The sequence below is a fragment of the Hyperoodon ampullatus genome (assembly GCF_949752795.1).
Source record: "Hyperoodon ampullatus genome assembly, chromosome: 4".
Classification (NCBI taxonomy): Eukaryota; Metazoa; Chordata; class Mammalia; order Artiodactyla; family Ziphiidae; genus Hyperoodon; species Hyperoodon ampullatus.
In genome coordinates this window covers 23,192,712-23,206,646 of record NC_136917.1, presented here as the reverse complement: position 1 = coordinate 23,206,646, position 13,935 = coordinate 23,192,712, and positions in this window count along the sequence as shown.

The window sequence follows — 13,935 nt, the reverse complement described above, 5'->3', positions numbered from 1 at the left end:
AGGCAGGCTGCATCTGCAAAGACTCACTGGGTCATGGCTCAGGGAGGGAAGACCATGTTTCTGAGGCAGGAGGAAGATGAGAAGTAGGAGAACCCCTCGAGTATTTCCACAGCACGAGGGGAGATTACCAGTGGTCACCAAATGCCACGGAGAGGTGAGGGAGGGGAGCCAAGGGAGGTGGTGGAACTGGGGAGTCATCTTGGAGGAACCATCTGGAGGTAAGCCCAGGGCCAATGAGAGAGGGAAGTGATGGGCCCTGGAAGGTAAATCACTCCTTCAGGGGATCTGACTGCCAAAGATTTGGGGCAGAAGTCAGAGGAGACTGGGACCAGTTACCGTTAGTTTGTTTAACAATAAATAGGACACCTGAAGTGCAAGAGGAAGGACTGAGGTCCCTGATTTCAGGACGGGAGAATTCAGCAGCTCTGCTCCAAAGAGACTCCTCCAAGGATGACCTTAGGGCTGCTGTGTGCAGTTGTGTGGGTTGTGCACTGTACAACGTGAGCATAAACCAAGAGGTTTAAGCAAAGATGAGTGGAGGGAGTGAAGAGCTTCAGGTTCCATGTAACTATTCAAACTTAAAAGAGAGGGTCCTTGGGATCCTAAATTGACCTCGCCCAGCAGTTCAGTTTTACTCTCTACGGTGAAGGGCAAACAGACCTTGATTACAGCGCAAGGCTATTCAAGGGACTTTCTCAACCTGAGGCCCAGGAGAGGGGAATGGTGCACTTTCTGTATGCTGGTCTCCTGGACAACCCTGACTGTCATCTTGGACTTAGAAAACACGAAGCCTCTTGGAGTTGGTGGGAGTAGATGTGACAACGCCCCCAGCTCTGTACTCACCTGGTAGGTATGAAGACCAGAAAGATGGGGGATTCCTTCCTTTCCATCTGCACTGGGAATTGGGATGAGCAGGAGAAAAGCAGGATCAGCCAACTCAGCCTGGCTGTGGTGCATTTCTAACCCTATGCTCCCACACTCCCCCACGGCCACTGCCACCACCTCCATCATCCAAACACCAGAAGGCACCCCAGGCCAGGCCTGATGCAGCTTGTATCTTCAGCCCCCATCACTCCCCAGTGCGGGCCTCCCCCGAGCCCGGGGGAGAGTGGGAGAAGGCTGAGAGGTGGTCAGTAATGGGAAGAGGCAGACAGCTCTTCCGCCTCCTCAGCACCTTGGCTGCTTCTCTGTGGCATGAACAAATGTCCCTGCCTTGCTGGTCAGCGTGTGGATGACATGAACCCAGGATATAGGAGCACCTGGCGCACGCTTGGCCAACGTGGTTGTAATGATAACAACCAGCACTTGTTGATTATTCACATATACAAAATTTAATACATTGCTTTATTTCATGTAGGCCTTCACCTAAGAGCTAGGCCTTTTTATTGACCTGTTTTTTAAATTTATTTATTATTTTTGGCTGCATTGGGTCTTTGTTGCTGCACACGGGCTTTCTCTAGCTGGTGAGCGGGGGCTATTCTTCGTTGTGGTGCGCACGCTTCTCATTGCAGTGGCTTCTCTTGTTGCGGAGCACAGGCTCTAGGCACGTGGGCTCAGTAGTTGTGGCTCGCGGGCTCTAGAGCACAGACTCAGTAGTTGTGGCACACGGGCTTAGTTGCTCCACAGCATGTGGGATCTTTTCGGACCAAGGCTCACACCCGTGTCCCCTGCATTGGCAGGCGGATTCTTAACCACTGTGCCACCAGGGAAGTCCTATTAACCTGTTTTATAGATGAAGACGGTGAAGCACAGAAAGGTAAGAAACATGCCCAAGGACACAAAGCTGATAAGTCGTGGAGCTTGGGATTTGGACCCCCAGAATCTGCCTTCTGAGCAGAAGAAAACATAGGAGAAAATCTAGGTGATGTTTGGTTTGGCAGTAAGTTTTTAGATACAATACCAAAAATAAGATCCATGAAAGAAATAATTGATGTTAGACTTTATTAAAACTTAAAACTTCTACTCTGTGAAAGCAACGGTTAAGAGAATGAAAAGACAAGACACAGACTAGAAAAAAAAATTTGTAAAACATATAGCTGATAAAGGACTTGTGCCCAAAATATACAAAGAATCTTAAAATTCAACAAGACAACAAAAATCCAAGTGAAAAGTGCAAAAGATCTGAACAGGCACTTCAACAATGAAGATATACAGATGGCAAATAAGCATATGAAAAGATGCTCAACATGATTTGTTACTAGGGAATTGCAAATTAAAACAACAATGACACACCACTACATACCTGCTAGAATGGCTAAAATCTGAAAAACTGACAGTACCAAATGCTGGTGAGGATATGGAGCAAAGGGAAGCATTCTCACCATTGGTGAGAATGCAAAATGATACATCCACTTTGGAGGATGGTGTGGTAGTTTCATACAAAGCTGAACATAATCATGCCATATGATTCAGCAATCTCCTAGGTATTTACCCAATCGATTTGAAAATTTGTCCTCACAAAAACCTGCATGTGAATGTTTATAGCAGATTTATTCGTAATCACTAAGTACAAGAAGTGACCAAGATTACCTTCAATTGGTGAATGGATAAACAAACTAGTGGTACGTTTATTCAATGGAACATTATTCAGCACTAAGAAGAAATGAGCTACCAAGTCATAAAAAGACAGGGAAGAACCTTAAATACATGTTGCTGAGTGAAAGAAGCCAGTCTAAAAAAGCTATATAGGGAATTCCCTGGTGGTCCAGTGGTTAGGACTCTGCTCTCACTGCCAAGGGCCCGGGTTCGATCCCTGGTCAGGGAACTTAAATCCCATAAGATGTGCGACATGGCCAAGAAAATTTAAAACAAATTTTAAAAACTGTATAGTATATGATTCCAATTATAGGACATTCTGGAAAAGGCAAAACCACAGAGATAGTAAAACTATAGAGACAGTGGTTGCCAAAGGTCTGGGGAGAGGGAAGGAATGTTGAATAGATGAAGCACAGATATTTAGGGTGGTGAAACTACTCTGTGTGTAATGGTGCACACAGGGTAGTTGATATGCATGACATTATGCATTTGTCAAAACCTGCCGAACTTTTAGCATAAAGAATCAGCCTTGGGAATTCGCTGGCAGTCCAGTGGTTAGGACTTTGCACTTCCACTGCAGAGGGCATGGGTTTGACCCCTGGTGGGGGAACTAAGATCCCGCAAGCCACACGGCGCAGCCAAAAAAAAAAAAAAAAAAAAAAAAGTGAGTCAATGTATGCAAATTTAAAAAAGTCATTTAGTAGGTAAAGGGATCCCAGGAAGGAGTGCAGACTATGACAAGAAAATCTAACTACATTACAATGTACAAAACTGCCTCACTGAAGGAGATGGGGGATTAGGTGCTGACCTAAGTAACACTAGAAACAAGTGGAATCTGTAAGACTAAAGTCAAAAGGAAGTGCACATATGCACTATCCTCTAGTTGTTTCCCATGGGGATATGGGGTGTGGTATAACAATTCTGTATATTAGGATTGAGCAATTAAGTGAATGGATGGTGGGAGCCAGGTTTCTTACTGTTGGAGTGGGAATTTATGAATAAGCAAAGGGCAGAAGGCTAGCTAGAATGAGGCATGTGATGATGGATTAGAGTTGGATAAACCACTATGAGTTTACATTAAGCTTAATTATACAGAGAAATATTTAGATATGTGTGTATACACAGGTATCACACACACACATATATTTCCGTGTTCTGTCAGCTGAGAGGACCTAGCAGCAATGACACTCCAGGAGCAATGAGCACAACTAGTGCCTGGATCTTGGTTTCAAATACCATTCTCCAGTGAAAGGAACCATGGCTCCTTAGACAAATGGTTGAGTCGAGGACTGGGGTGGAAAATATACAAGATGAGTCTGGAGCATCTTTTAGTTCCAGAAAGTAAGGAAATGTTTTTTAAAAATTGATGGGGGTATTGTCAAAGGAACGCAGGAGCCAACTTAAAGAGCTCTCAATGGCCAAAACTGGAACAATTTGAGAAAAAAAAAAAAAAGAAAGAAAGAAAAAAGAAAGTAATATTGGGTTATAACCCAGTGCATAAAATAAAAGTACATGCATCCATACTGATAAATATCAATAAATAAGTGGGGGAGAAGAGACAAATGTCTTATGCAGAATTATTCCAGATAATTTATGTCGATACTCTGCCTTCAAGAAAGGGGAGCATAACTCCCCACTCCTTACCTGTCAACTACGTATAGTGACTTCCTTCCAAAGAGGACAGTGTGGAAAGGGGGTGAGGTGGGGAGAGTAACTGTACAATGGAAAAACGTGACAAACACTACCCCAGCCAGGTGATCAAGGACAACATCAACAGTGATAAATCATCTTGATAGTATGTACCCTTGATATGTTGTGATGAAAATGATACTTTATGTCTGTGGTCTTCCCCCAAATCCATAACCCCAGTCTAATCATATGAAAAACAGCAGCCAAATTCCTATAGAGGGCATCTTACAAAACATCTGACCAGTGCTTCTCAAAACTGTTAAGGTCATCCATACAAGGGAAGTCAGAGAAACTGTCACAGCCAAGGGGAGCCTTAGAGACATGACAATAAATATAATACGGTATCTTCAATGAGATCTGGGAGCAGAAAAAGGACATTAGCTAAAAACAAAGGAAATCTGAATAAAATATAGTTTTATTTTAGTTAAAAATACTGTGTTAGCATGCCGTGGAGTGGCTAGACCCGTGAGCCATGGCCACTGAGCCTGCGCGTCCAGAGCCTGTGCTCCGCAACGGGAGAGGCCACAACAGTGAGAGGCCCACGTAGCGCAAAAAAAAAAAAAAAAAAAAAAAAAAATACTGTGTAGTATTGGTTCATTAATTGTAGTAAATGTACCTTACTAATTGAAGTTGTTGATAATAGGTGCAGGTAGATGGGCACTCTGATTAATATCTTTGCAATTTTTCTGTAAATCTAAAAATGTTCTTAAAAACAGTCAATTTTTAAAAAAATATTTATTTGGCTGCACCGGGTCTTAGTTGCAGCACATGAGATCTTCGTTGCTGCATGAAATACCTTCCTTGCAGCACGCAGGATCTTTAGTTGCAGCATGCGGGATCCATAGTTGCAGCATGCGGGATCTTTAGTTGCAGCATGCAGGATCTTTTTTAGTTGCAGCATGCGGGCTCTTAGTTGCAGCATGCGGGATCTAGTTCGCTGACCAGGGATCAAACCCGGTCCCCCTGCATTGGGAGCATGGTGTTTTAACCACTGGACCACAAGGGAAGTCCCCAAAATAGTCTATTTTTTTAAAAGGGGGAAACAAAACTGTGTGGTGGGAACCAAGAGGAGGCAGCTTTTGAAAAGTCTAAGTAGCCCTGTTTCATGGAGGTTGGGGTAGGGGTGGTCTCAAAGGCACACGCTTTCCTCCCACTGGTTTCCTCTACGTGTCTGCCCAGCCCCCAGCCCCAGCCCAGGTTTTACTGTGGCTCTAGAGTTCAAGCAGAGAGACTAGTGCAGGGGGTGTTTGGCAGTGTCTGAAGACCTCTTTTGTCATCACAACTGAGGTTACAACTGGAATCTAGTTGGTAAGAGGCCAGCAGTGTTGTCATAGGACAACTCCCCACAACAAATAATTATCCAACCTTAAGTTCAATAATGCCACTGTTGGGCCTCCCTGGTGGCGCAGTGGTTGAGAGTCCGCCTGCCGATGCAGGGGATACGGGTTCGTGCCCCGGTCTGGGAGGATCCCATATGCCGCGGAGCGGCTGGGCCCGTGAGCCATGGCTGCTGAGCCTGCGCATCCGGAGCCTGTGCTCCGCAACGGGAGAGGCCACAACAGTGAGAGGCCCGCATACCACAAAAAAAAAAAAAAAAAAAAAAAAAAAAAATAATAATGCCACTGTTGAAAACCCTGGGTTGAGGAAAGGGCTTCTGAGGATGCTCGGATGCAGGCAAGGCAGTGGAGGGACGAGTGTGAGGAGGCCTTCACTTAGCAGGTGCCTGGGGATGCTGGGCTCCCTCAGTGCAGGTACTTCTGAATCAGAAGGGTCCTCCCTGGGTTGAGGGTGGAAGGGAAGGTGGCTAAGTCAAGAACTATCTAATTGGATTACTCATGTGGGTGAATGTTTGGTTCCAGAATTTCAGGACCAAGCACAGGAGGCTTCTAGAAAGAATCTGCAGAAGGAGAGCCCAGAAGCTTCAGACAAGATACAAAGCAAGGAGTACTGGGGGCCAGCATGAATGGCTGCCCTGCGGACACTGACAGGTTATCCAAGGACTCCCCAGCTACAGGACATGCCTACTCCACTTTGGGAAGAAATCTTGTTACTGGGTCTGGAGCAGGGCCAGTACCAGTCCTCCCAGAGGTTAAGGAATCTTTAGGAAGAGCAGCCAGGCAAGTTTGAGACGGTAGAATCTCCCAGAACCCACAAACCATACAGAGATGAGATGGTGGGTCTATTCTTGAGTATTGGTTGGGTTTGTTACTTCCACTAGAGAGCCAGCTGCCAGTTGGAGGGACTCCCTGATGCCATGTCACAGGTCCCATCACCTCATGCCATGGCTGTGTGACAGCAGTTCTTCTACACACCCAGAGGTAAATTGGAGGCTTAGCTCTGGACTGAACTGGTTCTTCTGGACCTTCCCATGCTCTTCTGGGTACATTTCTCCATCCAGCCTACAGTTCAAGTGTGTAGTGGAGTTTGATGGCAGAAGAGGAAAAGGAACCCTAAGAGATACTGTGGTCAGCCTTGACAGTGAGTAAATCAGGTGTAATAACCAGGTGTAATGTCTGGGTTAATCCAGAGAAACAGAACCAATAGGATATATATATATATATATATATGGAATTGACTCATGTAATTATGGAAGCAGGCAAGTCCCAAGATCTGAAGGGTGAGTCAGCAAGTTGGAGACCCAGGAGAGTCAATTCTTTTGTTTCATTCTGAGTGTGAAGGCCTGAGAACCAGCAAAGCCAATGTTGGAGTTCCAGTCCAAAGGCTGGCAGGCTCAAGACCCAGGAAGAGCCAATGTTTCAGTTCGAGTCTGCAGGCAGGAAAAAGCAGGTGTCCCAATTCAAAAGCAACCAAGCAGGAGGAATTCTCTCTTACTAGGGGGAGAATTTTTGTTAGATTCAGGCCTTCAATTGATTGGATGTGGCCCACCCATATTAGGGAGGGCAATCTGCTTGACTCAGTCTACCAATACAACTGTTAATCTCATCTAAAAACACTCTCACAGACACACCCAGAATAATGTTTGACCAGAATGTCTAGGGTCCCTGTGGCCTAGGTCAGGTTGACACATAAAATTAACCATCATTTTGGGATTCCTGAGCTACCAGCTCTGCCAGGGAGCTGGCGGATCCAGTAGGGCAAGGATCCTTCACTTGCTCACCTCCTTGGACCTCACCCTTCTGATCAGCAATCTCCTCCATGAGCATACCTGAAAGGAAATACAAAATTTCTCTGCATTTCTGACTGTGGCAGCTATTAAACTGTACTTTGCTCAAACTCCTACTACCAAAATCCTTAACTGGCTGAGGGCTCCAGCTGCCACACTTAAAACCCATCACATGGTTTACTGAGAGCCCACCTCCCACAGGTTGCTCTAGTCATCCACTCAGAAAGGACTCCTTTGTTGGCACCCAAACATCTTTCTCCCTCTCACTCAGGGTCAGACTCTCATGGAAATCTGACAACTCTCCCTACGTCTTCTGGCTCCCTCCCTATTTCAGGCATTTCCCCCAGTAAAATAATTGCATGGTTAATCACGTGGTTAATCATGTCTTGGCGTCCACTTCTCCAAGGACCTAGACTAACACACTGACCTCCTCCTTCAATGAGACAGCATCATCTAGAGAACACACATTTCAGAGTCAGACAGACCTGGACTGCAACCTGAATTTCCCCCACTTACTTGCTGTATCATCTTATTCAAGTCACAATGTCTCTGAACTTCAGTTTGGCCAGAGCTGTTGGATGATTAAATAACATATTAAAAGATAAGTAACATGAAATCCAAATTTCTTTCAGGAATTTAGTATCTTGGTCTATTTGGGCTCCTTTAACAAAAGCATCATAAACTAGGTAGCTTAACCAACAAACATTTATTTCTCACAGTTCTAGAAGCTGGGAAGATCAAGATCAAGGTGCCAGCAGATTTGGTGTCTGGTGAGGGCCCTCTTCCTGGTTCATAGATGGCGATCTTCTTGCTGTGTCCTCACATGTCAGAAGGGGCAAGGCAGCTCTCTGGGGCCTCATGTATAAGGTCACTAATCCCATTATTCAGGGTTCCACCCTCATGATCTATTCACCTCCCCAAAGCCCTCATCTCCTAATACCATCACAATTGGGGGTTAGGACTTCAATATATGAATTTGGGGGGAGAAGGGCACATTCAGTCTATAGCATTTAGTTATGAGTCTTGTACTACCGTCAACTTCTTAGTTTTGATAAACGCACCATGGTTATGTAAGACGTTAACCTTTGGGGAAGGTCGGTGAGGGGTATACAGGAACTTTCTGTAATATCTTTATAATTTTCCTGTAAATCTAAAATATTTCCAAAGGAAAAAAAATTAAAGATACGTTACAAATGAACAATGTAGCAGTTGCTCAGTAAGTGACAGAATCCTCCCCTGCCCTTCAGGCTGACGGGATTGGGAACCGCCTCTGCTATTGTATCTGTATGAGCCACGCCCCCTCACCCCCAAATAAGGTGTAGTTGTGGACGCCCCAGGCTGTGATACTGGATTAGAAAGAAGTATTGCTTTATTTAATAGAAAGGTATTTTGTTGTCTGAAAGTGCAGCACTGAGTATTTCCTCACCTAGGAAGGAAGAAGTTTGTCCTTGATGACCATCCCCAGGGTGCCCCACTTCATAGGGGCCTCCCTGACTACCCATTCCGGAGTTCACATGTGTGCACACACATACACATCACCCTTACTGCTCTCACAGCTATTACCATTAACTGAAATCATATTTATCGTCTCTCCCCCTCCTCCCCCCATCCCTCTAGAACATTGGATACCCCAGGCTCAGCGCTGAGGTATCACTGCTATAGCCTCAGTGCCTAGGACGGTGCCTGCTGCCTTGTAGGCACTCAGTTTTTATGGAATTGAAGTTCTCTGGCGCAGGTTCCAGCCCCCAGCTTCAGCCACTGTTGTTCAGGTCTCCTCTGCCCTAAAGGCTGATGTCCTGCTCTTCTGTCCTGCCCTGAAGACTGGCACCACCCCTTCCCCACACCTGGGCTCCATCTTTGTTCACTGGCCCTTTCCACCCTCTTTACTTGTCTGCCAGCAGCTGCCATGCTCCCTGCCAGCCTTAATTCTGCTTAATTTAAGCTCATTTGTACCAATTTCCTTTTTAAGAACAACCATCACAGTCCCCTGAAGAGCAGCACCTGTTCTGGGCAGCCCATTTCCCTTTTCCTAATTAGCCCAGAGCCTCACAGAGAAGGTTCTCCTGAAATGACGGTTCCCTCCCCTCTGGGAGATCGCTGGAGCACAGCCCAGTTCACAGGCCCAACAGCAGGTATTTCCTGGGAAGCCCCTCTGCCAGGACAGGAGGAAGCCTAGAGAGACTCGGAGATGCTGAATTCCTACCAGGCTTGCAGTCGGTGGAACATTCTGTGAAAATTCTGAATGTAAGGAGACGGGAAGTCCAAAGTGCTTTGGGGGCTGACCTGCCTCCTGAGGTGACTTTTCCTCCCTCACAGTTATGACCCACCCTATGTACTCACTGCTGGGGCTTTAGACCTCAGACAGTCCTGGGGGCTACAACACAGGAGGAGGGTCAGTTCTACTCTTGGGAAATTGTAGTGAGAAGGAGGCTTGGGAATGGTGTCCCTATCCCAGGGAATATTTTCTTTTCACCCTGACAGCTGGCAAAACCAGAAGGCCTCACTGACATAAACTTTTGCCCAACCAGAACTACCCTTTCTGTGTAGTGTTCTAGAATCTCACCTCAGCATGGGATGAGGCAGGAGATGGGTGGGCCCCAAGCTAGACATTTACAACTGGCCTCCTGTTCACACTTCCTGGGATGAGAAGAAGATGGGCTCCAGGGCAGACATTCATTACCAGCCCCCTGTTTACATTTCCTGAGGCAAGAGACAAACGGGCTCGGGACTACATATTTATAACTGGACTCCTAAATTTCGGGATCTGCGCTTCGATATAAGAAACAACAGTAATAGGGTAGATAACTGGACACTTTTATGGCAGGAACAGAGAGGGGCTAAACCCTTGTTTGAGGAAAGGATCAAGAGGTCACATATTTCCCATCCTTGGGGAAAGGGAGACGCTGCACATACACAGAAAGGCTCCTTGGGGTCAAAAAGAGGGGGCACCACCCCAGAATATGTGATGCTGCCCCATAGGCCTCTGGGCTGGAATCCATCTTGGAAAAAAGTTGCGCATGCGCGTTGGGGAGGGCCCTAGGGCAGGTCAGGTGTGGGAAAGGAAATGAGATAATTGGCCAAAGGTAAACAAAGACACCGAAGAACTGCCCTATGTAAATGACTTCACCGCCTCTTTACTGCGCTCGCCCTCATTAGGGAGGATGCCCACACCCTTTCTCTGCAGGTGTGTATCTCTGCCTTGCTTCTATCTTCACTAAACAGTTTCTCTGTGTGCTCTCCCACTGTTGTGCTATGTCTCTAATAATAAAGTTTGTACCTGTTTTTACAGTTTTTGCCTCCGTGAGAAATGTATTTTTCAATGGGGGCAAGAGCCAGGGGGTCTGGTGGCTAGGATTCCTGGTTTTCATCCAGGCTACCCAGGTTCAATTCCTGGGCAGGGAATTAAGAGCTCGTCGCTTCATGCCACTTCTCACTGCTGCCTCTCCAAGATCAGGGAGACCAGACTGTCCTAGCACATTGTCACATCCCCCTCTCAGCTTCTGCTGCATAAGACTCATTAGCATATAATTAATTCATCTTGCATTTCATGGAAATGAAGCCAAGGTGGGAAGTGGGGGAGGCAGAAACAAAAGGCCCTTTTTCTCCACCCAGAAGAGGAGAAATCGCTGGGGCTATAGGTCGGCCAGGGTCACAGGACTGGAACTTTGGCCTCAGCCACATGAGGTGTGAGTCCCACCTCCACCATTAATAATTCACTGCGACCACTGGCAAGTCACTGAACTCTCTCAGCCTTGGTTTGCACATCTCTAAGGTAGAACTTTTAATACCTGCCTGCCTTACATGGCTGCTGAGAATAAGCAAGATAATGTCAGTATCTGGTATAGTACCCATCAACTTTCCTTTGCACCAGAAAGCCACCCCCATATCCACCCCCATATAGACTACCTAGGAGGAGACAGACCCTGGAATCTGTATGGTTGGAACACAGCCCCCATTCTCTGTGCCACACTTGCAGAGCCCAGAAAATACTCATTTCTTTTTTTGTTGTTGTGGGTGGTTTGCTTTTGTTTTGCTTTTTAATCTAGACCGCTACAAATGTTATAGGGAACACAATCTAGATAACAGCAATTAATTTTAAAAGTGAGTTCAAGGTCTGAGGCCAATTCCCTCATGTGTAGTTGTGGAAATGGCCTGCATCTCTCTGCAAGGCATATCTGTGAGGCCCTCCAAATCCTCAGCAAGCTCCAGTGGACTTTTAGGTTAGAATTGTTGACATGATGAGGTAATGTGACGCTCTCTGAAATAAGATAAAGGTGGCCTCATTCATTGTTTTGAAGCCTTCCAATGGTAATAAAAGCTACTATTATTGGGTATTTATTGGGCTGTGTTCCAACCATACAGATTCCAGGGTCTGTCTCCTCCTAGGTAGTCTATATGGGGGTGGATATGGGGGTGGCTTTCTGGTGCAAAGGAAAGTTGATGGCAAGATGTGAACAAAAGCAGAATGTAGGGCTTAGAATTAAATAATGCATTAAGAAAATAAGCTCTATGGGCTTCCCTGGTGGCGCAGTGGTTAAGAATCCGCCTGCCAATGCAGGGGACACGGGTTCAATCCCTGGTCCGGGAAGATCCCACATGCCGCGGAACAACTAAGCCCATGCACCACAACTACTGAGCACATGAGCCACAACTAGACAGCCCACGTGCTGCAACTACAGAGCCCACATGCTCTGGAGCCCGCACACCGCAATGAAAGATCCTGCATGCCACTACGAAGATCCCGTGTGCCGCAGCTAAGACCCAATGCAGCCAAAAAAAAAACAAAAAAACAAACAACAACAAAAACCCAAAAAGACACAGGAAATCCCACTAGAAGACACAGCACAATTTAAGCATCCAAAAAAAAAAGGCACAGCATAAAACATATCAAGTAGATAATCCCTGACACTTAGGATGGTTCAACTTATGGTTTTTCAACTTTATGATGGTGTGAAAGTGATACACATTCAGTAGAAACTGTACTTCAGATTTTGAATTTTGATCTTCTGTTTTTCACATTCAGTACAGTGTTCAATAAGTTACATGAGCTAGTCAACGCTTTATTATAAAATAGGCCTTGTGTTAGCTGATTGTAGGCTAATGTACATGTTCTGAGCACATTTAAGGTAGGCTAGGCTAGGCTAGGCTAGGCTATTATGTTCAGTAGGTTAGATGTTTTAAATGTATTTTCAACTTAAGATATTTTCAACTTGTGATGGGTTTATCAGAACATAACTCCATTGTAAGTCAAAGATCTGTATACATAACATGTGAACTCATACTCCAATGCAGGGGGTGGGGAGGAGTGGGGAGGAGAGAGAGGAGAGGTTGATCATTGGTTACCATTGGAGATAACCAGAGAAGGCACTGAATCTTTAAAAAATTGGCAAATGAAGGAAAATATTTAAGCATTTATTCTGTGTGTCTTGTATGAGCAGTCTTACATAGTAATCAAATAATGCTAATTGATGAGGGAGAGGTGATCTTTACAAAGAATGACAGAATATCATTTTGCAACTCTTCATGAAATAGTTCATTAAGGTAACTCCATCAGTGGATGAAACCGTTGGACAAAAGTTTGTTATGGAACTTTTCTTTTTTAAAAAAAAACTGGGCTTCCCTGGTGGCACAGTGGTTGAGAATCTGCCTGCCAATGCAGGGGACACGGGTTCGATCCCTGGTCTGGGTAGATCCCACATGCCGCGGAGCAACTAAGCCCGTTCGCCACAACTACGGAGCCTGCGCTCTAGAGCCCGCGAGCCACAACTACTGAAGCCCACGCGCCTAGAGCCCGTGCTCCGCAACAAGAGAAGCCACAGCAATGAGAAGCCTGCGCACCGCAAGGAAGAGTAGCCCCCACTCACTGCAACTTAGAGAAAGCCTGTGCGCAGCAACAAAGACCTAACTCAGCCAAAAATAAATAAATAAAATTTTTAAAAAAGAAATAAATCTAACAAGCAAAAATTACATAACTTCATTGTAAACATTAAGAAAACCTAAATCAGTGGAGAGATAAACTATGTTAATGACTCAAATAATACCGTGTTAACAGCTCAGCAGGATAATGAATTAGGTTCTCCCCAAACTCATCTATAAATTCAGTGCAATTCCAGGCAAATTTCCAAAAGGGCTTTTCACAGAACTTGATAAGCTAATTCTAAAATTTACATGGTAAAACAAAGGCAAAGAATATTCAAGGGACTCCTGAGAAAGTACACAGTGGGGAGTTTGCTTACCAGATATCAAGACTTATTATAAGCCATGGTATTACAGTGTAGTATTGGCGCAGGGATAGACAAACAGACTGACGGAACCAAAGAGAAAACCCAGAAACAGACTCATAAATGGAAATATGATACATGACAGAAAGGGCACTGCAGTTCAATGAAGAAAGAAAATTCAATAAAAAGTATTGGAACAACTGGTTTTCATATGGAATAAATGAAAGAGGATCTGTATCTCACATACTATATAAAAAATAAATGACAGATAGCTTAAAGATTTAAAGTGAAAGGTAAAACTTTAAAAGCCAATATGGAGAAATATCTTTAAGATCTTAGGGTAGGAAACAATTCACTAAACAAGAT